The sequence below is a fragment of the Amblyomma americanum genome, chromosome 4 (genome assembly GCF_052857255.1).
Source record: "Amblyomma americanum isolate KBUSLIRL-KWMA chromosome 4, ASM5285725v1, whole genome shotgun sequence".
Taxonomy (NCBI): domain Eukaryota; kingdom Metazoa; phylum Arthropoda; class Arachnida; order Ixodida; family Ixodidae; genus Amblyomma; species Amblyomma americanum.
The window spans coordinates 183156601-183164435 of record NC_135500.1 but is presented as its reverse complement, the minus strand read 5'-3'; the positions used below and the strand labels follow the sequence as shown (position 1 = coordinate 183164435).

Sequence of the window (7835 nt, the reverse complement as noted above, 5' to 3'; positions counted from 1 at the left end):
CCCCTGGCCTGGTGCTCGTCTTCTTTAGGGTGAAATAGTTGGGAAATGGATCTGTTACCTTACCTTGAGTAGAAGAAACAACCTTGTGCTATGGTGCCTCTTTGGCCACAGGTGCCCTTGCGCCATAAATATTAATCATCATCATCATCAAGACGGCGGCTGACAGCCTGTGCGCTTGGCGCGCTGATCGCGGTTGCTGCGACCGCTGAAGGTCCGAAGCGTCGCTTATGTCGCTGGCGCCATCTATGGGAGCCTCTTGTACCAGTCACTTTTTCGACAAATCCTGATTTTTTGCAAACGTCGACGCCGAAGTATCCGCAGAACGGGGCCCCCGCGCTCTCGCCTAAAAACAATCTTCTAAAGGAAAAAAGCATAGGAAATTATTTGCGCGTCCAAACAAAATCCAGGTTTTCAAGAACACGGTACTGCTCTATCACGTGCTATCCACCCCAAGAAAAGAAAACCGCTACTGTTATGTTCACTTAGGCATTTGAGCAGTATTGCCACTAACTCAGTGTATCGAATCACAAACCTCGTTTTGAAAGGCAAAACAATGAATCCGCTGAGCTCTTATGCTGTCAGCATAGGTTCTCTACGCAGATAAAACCATGGAAGAGTGAGCACCTCATTAAAAACGGCTTCCCTGTACAGGAAATGAGATGGATGAGCACTCTGAAAATTATTCTGTTGCCCTGCTTGTGACACTTAACACATTTGTAAAATTAACTTTCTTTCTCAAAGCATTAGCTGCAGAGCATGAACGTGGCTTTTTACAAGCGCTTACAAAACAAGGCGAATACATTTTATTCTGGTTCGTCAATCTTTTCTTTGGGCAGGAGATTTTTTATTCGCTGCGCTGAATAATTTTCACCACATCCTAGCAAACTTTTTGTTAATTCGTCCTCGTTCTTATCCTCTCTTTTCACAGCGGCTGTCGTTCCCATTTTTTGAAAATCTGCTGGCACGCCGCTCGAGGTTTATGGAGGGACGTGCACAACGGGAAAAGCGTATTATCACCGGTCGTCTCTCCGCTTTTAATAATTCTTGCGTTTTATAAGTGGCGCAATGATTTTCTTAGGATACCTCTCTGGGAGAATAATTACATGCCCTGAGACCACACTGAGTCCTGCGGCACTTTTTGTTCAGCATAGGTGCCATGAAACCATCGCCAGACGTATGAGACACGCCACGCGTCAGGCACTATTCAGCGCACTCAGTGGCGAGCGGGCCTATAGCCGTGACCGGCGCTCGTTAGAGATGTGGCCTCGTTAAATTTTGGTAAAGTTAGAGCCGGGGCTTTGTGTCGCGGGGCTTGTTTCAGCGCGTCTCTTTTTCGCCGGCGTCGAAAGCGACGTTGAAAGCCGGGAAGAGTCAACGCTCGTCAATGTTAGCCGCGCTAGAGGAGACCGCCACGGTACAGCTGCCTTGCTTTTGCGCTCTCAACGCTGCCCTGGCCGACGATTCGGTGCTCATTAGCGACGCTGTGCGGCGGCAGCCGCTGGTCACGTAATGACCGACCTGCCATAGCGGGCTTGACCACGGCCCGGAAGAGGTGCCAGGCGAAACTCTAAAGGACGCGTGATCGCTTTGGTTGCAAGGCTTGATTATTGAAAAGAACCGTGTTCCTTCTATGTCCAACGTTATTGGACAAAAATTTGGAATACTGGAAAATTGTGACGTACTGTTATAAAAATATTGAAGGTAATGGTCCAATCCTCCGATTTGTACCAAAATATCTTTAAAGTTATTTTCATCGCTCGCATCGAACAGCTAAGTTTTCAATAAAAAATCAATGGGGAACGCTTTTGGTTAAAGCAAAAACGTTATTAGCGAAAAAATGCAAGCCTGTCCACGGAAGATCTGTAATGTGATCGTTGTGCTGAAATCTCGGAACATATGAAAAAATTGCGTTCATTTTCTTTCCCATTCAGAAAAGCTTTTGCCCAGAATTTTTGGTTATCTGTGCGCGCCATAAAATTTGGAAGCTATAGTGCTCACGCTGAACTTTCCCAGGACAGAAATCTCTGTTGTTACGAATGCGTATCTTCATTCTCAACGTTATTATAATGAGTAATAATTTAATACCCTGTGCAGTTTGTACATCAACATCGGTGATATTGTAAACTAACACTCAGAAAGAACTGGGAAAAATTTGGAAGAAAAACTTACAGGATGGTCACCACTGTGTAGCGCGAAATTCAGCGACAGCTGTTAAGGTATTGTTATTTAGGGATATGCTGTGGTAGAGACATCATATCTGTATAGTTCTATAGCACTGTTTTCAGCGTCATTCTACTTCCAAAATCTTGAGGGTCCTTTCGACACATCCTCTGGTTGGGCTTGTGAGACAGAGGTTGCCATTCTAGAGCTCCTGTGAGGCACATGCGCAGCGCCACGGTGCGCAGGTGGCGACTGCATTGAATTTATTTGAATTGATTTAATTACGACGTACCAAGTGAGGCAAGTAACTAAATGTTTTCCGATGCGTTCCATCGTCTACTTATCTGCTATTATTGTTTATATGTATGTTTTGTATCCGTGTGCTGCTAATATTGTATAATTTTATTCTTTTGGTTTATTCTTTTGGTATACACGTGCTACTAATATTGTATAATTTTATTCTCTTGGCTATGTAACAATGTAAATTCATTCCTGCTTGGGCCAAGCAGTGGCCTGCAGTATCCTGAAATAAATAAATAAATAACCGGATGGGCAGTTTGCCACGTGCCATAGTGGCCAAGTTGTGAGGACGTCACATGGTCACGTCACATGTAATAGCCAATCGTTCTTAACTACAAATTTGGCAGTGCTCTCTGATTGGTTTCTTTGAGATCATCTGATTCTTAAGCCGTCATCTTCCAATTAACCAAGCAAGCATTGAGGCGGGGATCAATTCATTCCTTTGTTAAGCGTCATTACAAAAAACCGCACGTTGTGGTAGAATGAAAAATCTCGAATTTGTGAACAACTTCCTGCAGTCCACTAGGTGTGCATCGCATAGTTATTAACACCGAGTTACGAAAGTTCAAGCTAAAATATCAATATTAAGTTCTGCTTGTCATCTCACGAACGCACGCAGCACGCACGCACACGCGCGTGCGCGCACACACACTTTTCTCTAAGTGAGCGACAATAACTAGTTTTCCATGCACGCACCATAATTAAGGAATACTTATTTCTGGTATAAGCAGGGTCACGAAGACGTTAACTTAGCAAACCTACCCTTAGAATGTGGAGTGTTAGGAGGCCAGAATGTGGAGGCTGGATCAGGCACAGACCATTGAGTTGCACACTTCAAAGAAAGGAATTTCAAAGTGTTCCAGCGCAGCGGGTGGTTGCCTCCCTTGCCTAGTTTTCAAAACATCTCACATGGTGTGCAGAAACGCAGGAGCTTCAACAGAAAGAGGAACGGAAAATGTATAACACGGTGCAGAGGATTTACAGCGCCTTCGCGACGGTTTTTGGTCGGTCGAATTCTCACAGCGTCAGCTTCGAATGCGACCTCCTCTTCACTCTACACGACATGCCTCCATTTCTGGCATAAAGTTCCCAGCCGGCATCTACAGCAAACGGGCGGGAACAAAAAGGGTGCCCAGCTTACCTGCACGGTACATGTGGAGGAAACCAGCTAGAAAACAACTGCGTCAATCCTCCCTCTTCACCGACCATTGTGCCGCTTGGCTGCAGTGAAGGAAGGGAAACGGAGTCGGTCAAAGCCGATTGTTATTTGCTGTCACGGGCAGGCTCTGCTGCTCGCACGGTTTGGTACCGACTTCAAGCCTCGCATTTTTTCCGCCTCTCTGGCAGTCAGTATGTGAACGCCGTTGCATGGCTCGAAAAGCTCGCGACTCTGTATATAATGTGCCCTGGCTGTTTTGAAATGACGAAGGAAGCACATCGGCTGCCACGTGACTCGCCGGTACAGGGTGGCCTAGCGCAAGCAACGACGGGCGTTTTTATTTCATCGCGTGTCATGTTAGATATAGTATCTTGTCATGACATAAGGTAAGGTACTCTCGTGTAAAAAACGTGGTTTCATTTCTTAATTCTCAGTGCCGTGAACGAGGCCTGCGTGAAAGTTCTACTGAACAAAAGTTTAAAAAGTCGCTTGATTTCTTTCATTCACGCGCCTTGCACGCTGCGCCTTCGCAATCACGATAATTCTGACACTCCGCTCGGTTATAATTACGGCTCCCTGTCTTCCTAACGACCAGAAAATCACCTGTCACTGGGCCCTGATTCCCTTTGCGTACAAAGCGGACACTCGAGAAATCACCAAGGCAGTTTTCATTCAAACGACGGAAAGGTGTCAGCGGAGTTGCTTGACAACTGCATGTTCACCAACTGTCGCAGTTATATGCCAGAAAAGTTTTCGCGGGGCTTAATAAAATACATAACCACTTATTTCACATTTACCTTTTAATTCAAAGTACCGACACTAAAGATACTTCAGAAATAATGCAGTGAACTGAACTGGAAGCTTACATCTGTCGTAGTTTTTTTACTTGCTACGATATTGATCCTGGTACTGTAGATGTGTGGAAGTGCGTGCATATTTGCACATTTTGTGATTGTTTTTTCAGTCCCTATTCGATAGGCAAGTAGTCCAGCTTCGCTCGGAACCGCGAAAACCATTCAAGCTTTAAAACAGATCACCCTGCATTGTGTTCCGCATCATGCTCCAGGAAATCACAGTGGAACGGGAGGCTCAGGAAAGATTTTATCGGTATGTGAAAGTAGGGTTACGCTTCTGTTGCATTTCGGTACAACTGTTGCACGCAGGAAGAAGTTCTTATGATGCATTAGCATTAGAAGGTTGTGCGAGCGGAAATTGTGGAAGCCGTCGGTGAGTAGCCAGTGGCAGGTGGAAACGTTCTCACCTGGCTGCGAACGAACTTTGTATATTACGTATACGAACTTGTATATTACCTTGGATGTAACGAACATATCTCTGCCACCACGGATATAAGTAATTTTAATGTGTTAATCTCGCATATACCGAACCTATGTATGCCACTTCGGAAATACCAACTTTCGCGTATTATCCTCGCATCAAACGAATCTTCGTGTGTTTCATCGAGTATAACGGACGTAAGTATGCCACTTCGTATGTAACGAGCTTTCGTGTCTGGATATCGGATGTCATGAACTTATTGCGTTTATCTCGGACATCAAGAACGTAAGTCTACCACCTCGGATATAACCAACCTTAGTGCGTCAACCTGGGATATAACGAACATTCGACTGCTAACGCATTCAAGGGGTTCACCGGAGATCACCTATTAGTTTTTCAATCTCGAACATTGCATGTTCAGAGCATTCCTCTTGCCTCTCGCCGGAGCAAGCGATGAGAGCAACCCTCGCCGCTCGCTATCAGCGCAGCTGACTGTGCCGCTTTTCCCCTTTGTCACACTGACACCTCACTATCAGCGCCGTGTCCTCCTCACCTCGCTCTTCCCCCCTCTCCCATCCCTTGCTTCGCATGCCGCCGCGGTGGCTTTGGCCATCCGGACCGGCGTTTTTGAGCGTGAGAGTAGCACTGCTTCGGCAGAAAAAGCTTCTCTACGCGAAACACAAGTTCCAGCATTGTTTCCTCAACCAGCCGCTGGGCTTTACTTGTGCGGCATTATAACACTCCTGGTTTGTCGCCAACCTGCGCTGTGCACCGGTGGTGCGTGCGGAGCACTGTCTCAAATTTGTCTCTGTTGAGAGTAGTGAACTAAAATGCAAAGTTTCAGCAGACTTCTATGCTTTTATTCATGAATGAAGCTAAAATTCACAAAAAGTTTCCGAATATTTGCTCTACATTTGTTCTGCCAGACATTTCTTGAAAAGAAGGATTAACCTGTCTGGTTTTCTCGGTCAGATGCGAAGCCGTACAGACGAGATTACTTAGAATAAAATGTGTACTACGAAGAGTAATGAAGTTCATATTTGATAACTACTAATTCTCTTCGCGCATCATGTGTTATGTAACCTGTGAAACTTCGTTTTAGGAAAACTAGTTGTTTATTAATGGAACCTATGTTATTATTTCAGCGAATAGGTGGAGATTAGTGCTTAAAGCGCAAGCATTATAATTGGTTTTTTGAGGAAAGGAAATGGCGCAGTATCTGTCTCATATATCTTTGGACACCTGAACCGCGCCGTAAGGGAAGGGATATAGGAGAGAGTGAAAGAAGAAAGGAAGAATAGGTGCCGTAGTGGAGGGCTCCGGAATAATTTCGACCACCTGGGGATCTTTAACGTGCACTGACATCGCACAGCACACGGGCGCCTTAGCGTTTTTCCTCCATAAAAACGCAGCCGCCGCGGTAGGGTTCGACCCCGGGAACTCCGGATCAGTGGTCGAGCGCAGTTTTGAAATTCCAGATTGATTGCGCCTGTAAAGCGTGCTTTTTTGTTTGCTCAGTTGCGCAGTGGCAGAACCAGCTTAACTAAAATCGGCTCAGGACAAGCGCTAATTTTTTTTCTTTTCCTTTGTCTCTCGTCCTGTGTCGCCTTCTTTGGCGCGTTTGATATTTCACGCTGCAGTTTTAATAACGGTTCTATGCATCACTACAAGAACGTCATATATTTGTAGACACCGGAGGCGACCCCGGACCCCGTAGAGTATCTGTTACGGGTCTAATTGGACTTATTTTTGGAAATGTGGCGGAGAGTTTGAAGGATTCTTCACTCCCGCCATCGGTTGGCCCGGTATTGCACTACCTCCGGGATCGGCCTTGTCCTTTACGCGTCTTTACTATCCTGTCTTTCTATCCATCTTTCATCATCATCATCATCAACCTTACTACACCCACTGCAGGGCAAAGGCCTCTCCCATGTCTCTTCAATTAACCCTATCCTTTGCCAGCTGCGCCCACTCTTTGCCTGCAAACTTCTTAATCTCATCCGCCCACCTAACCTTCTGCCGCCCCCTGCTGCGCTTACTTTCTCTTGGAATCCACTCCGTTACTCTTAAGGACCAGCGGTTATCTTGCCTTTGCATTACATGCCCTGCCCAAGCCCATTTCTTTCTCTTGATTTCGACTAGGGTGTCATTAACCCGTGTTTGTTCCCTCACCCACTCTGCCCGCTTCCGGTCTTTTAACGTTACGCCTATCATTTTTCTTTCCATGGCTCGCTGTGTCCTTAACTTAAGCTGAACTCTTTTCGTTAGCCTCCACGTTTCTGCCCCGTAGGTGAGTACCGGTAAGATTAAGCTGTTGTACGCTTTCCTCTTGAGGGAAATAGGTAAACTGCCACTCATGATCCGCGAGAATTTTCTATATGCGCTCCACCCCATTCTTATCCTTCTAGTTATCTCCCTCTCATGATCCGGATCAGCTGTCACTACCTGCCCTAAGTAGACGTATTCCATCACAACTTCTAGGCTCTCGCTGCCAATTGTGAACTGTTGTTCCCATGCTAGGCTGTTGAACATTACCTTGGTTTTCTGCATGTTAATTTTTAGACCCATCGATCTGCTCTGCCTGTCTAACTCATTGATCATGATTTGCAGTTCACCTCCTGAGTGACTCAGCAAGGCAATGTCATCAGCAAATCGCAGATTATTTAGGCATTCTTCATTTATTCTTATTCCCAACTGTTCCCAATTCAGGCCTCGAAATACCTCCTGTAAACATGCGGTGAACAGCATTGGCGAGATCGTGTCTCCTTGCCTGACGCCCTTCCTTATTGGAATTTTATTGCTGAATTTATGGAGGACTATAGTAGCTGTGCAGTTGCTATATATATCTTCCAGTATTTTTACATAATTGTATGTAAAAAAATCAATCTTTCAACTCTCCTACTATCTGCACGTGGTAGCGATTGTGGCTTGGCTAGAGCCA

At 45.6% G+C, this 7835-nt stretch overlaps 1 pseudogene; it reads left to right on the top strand.

The window, feature by feature from the left end:
• The first annotated feature begins 6571 nt into the window (after positions 1–6571).
• Positions 6572–6733, top strand: LOC144130733 (U2 spliceosomal RNA; annotated as a pseudogene).
• Positions 6734–7835: the final 1102 nt, after the last annotated feature.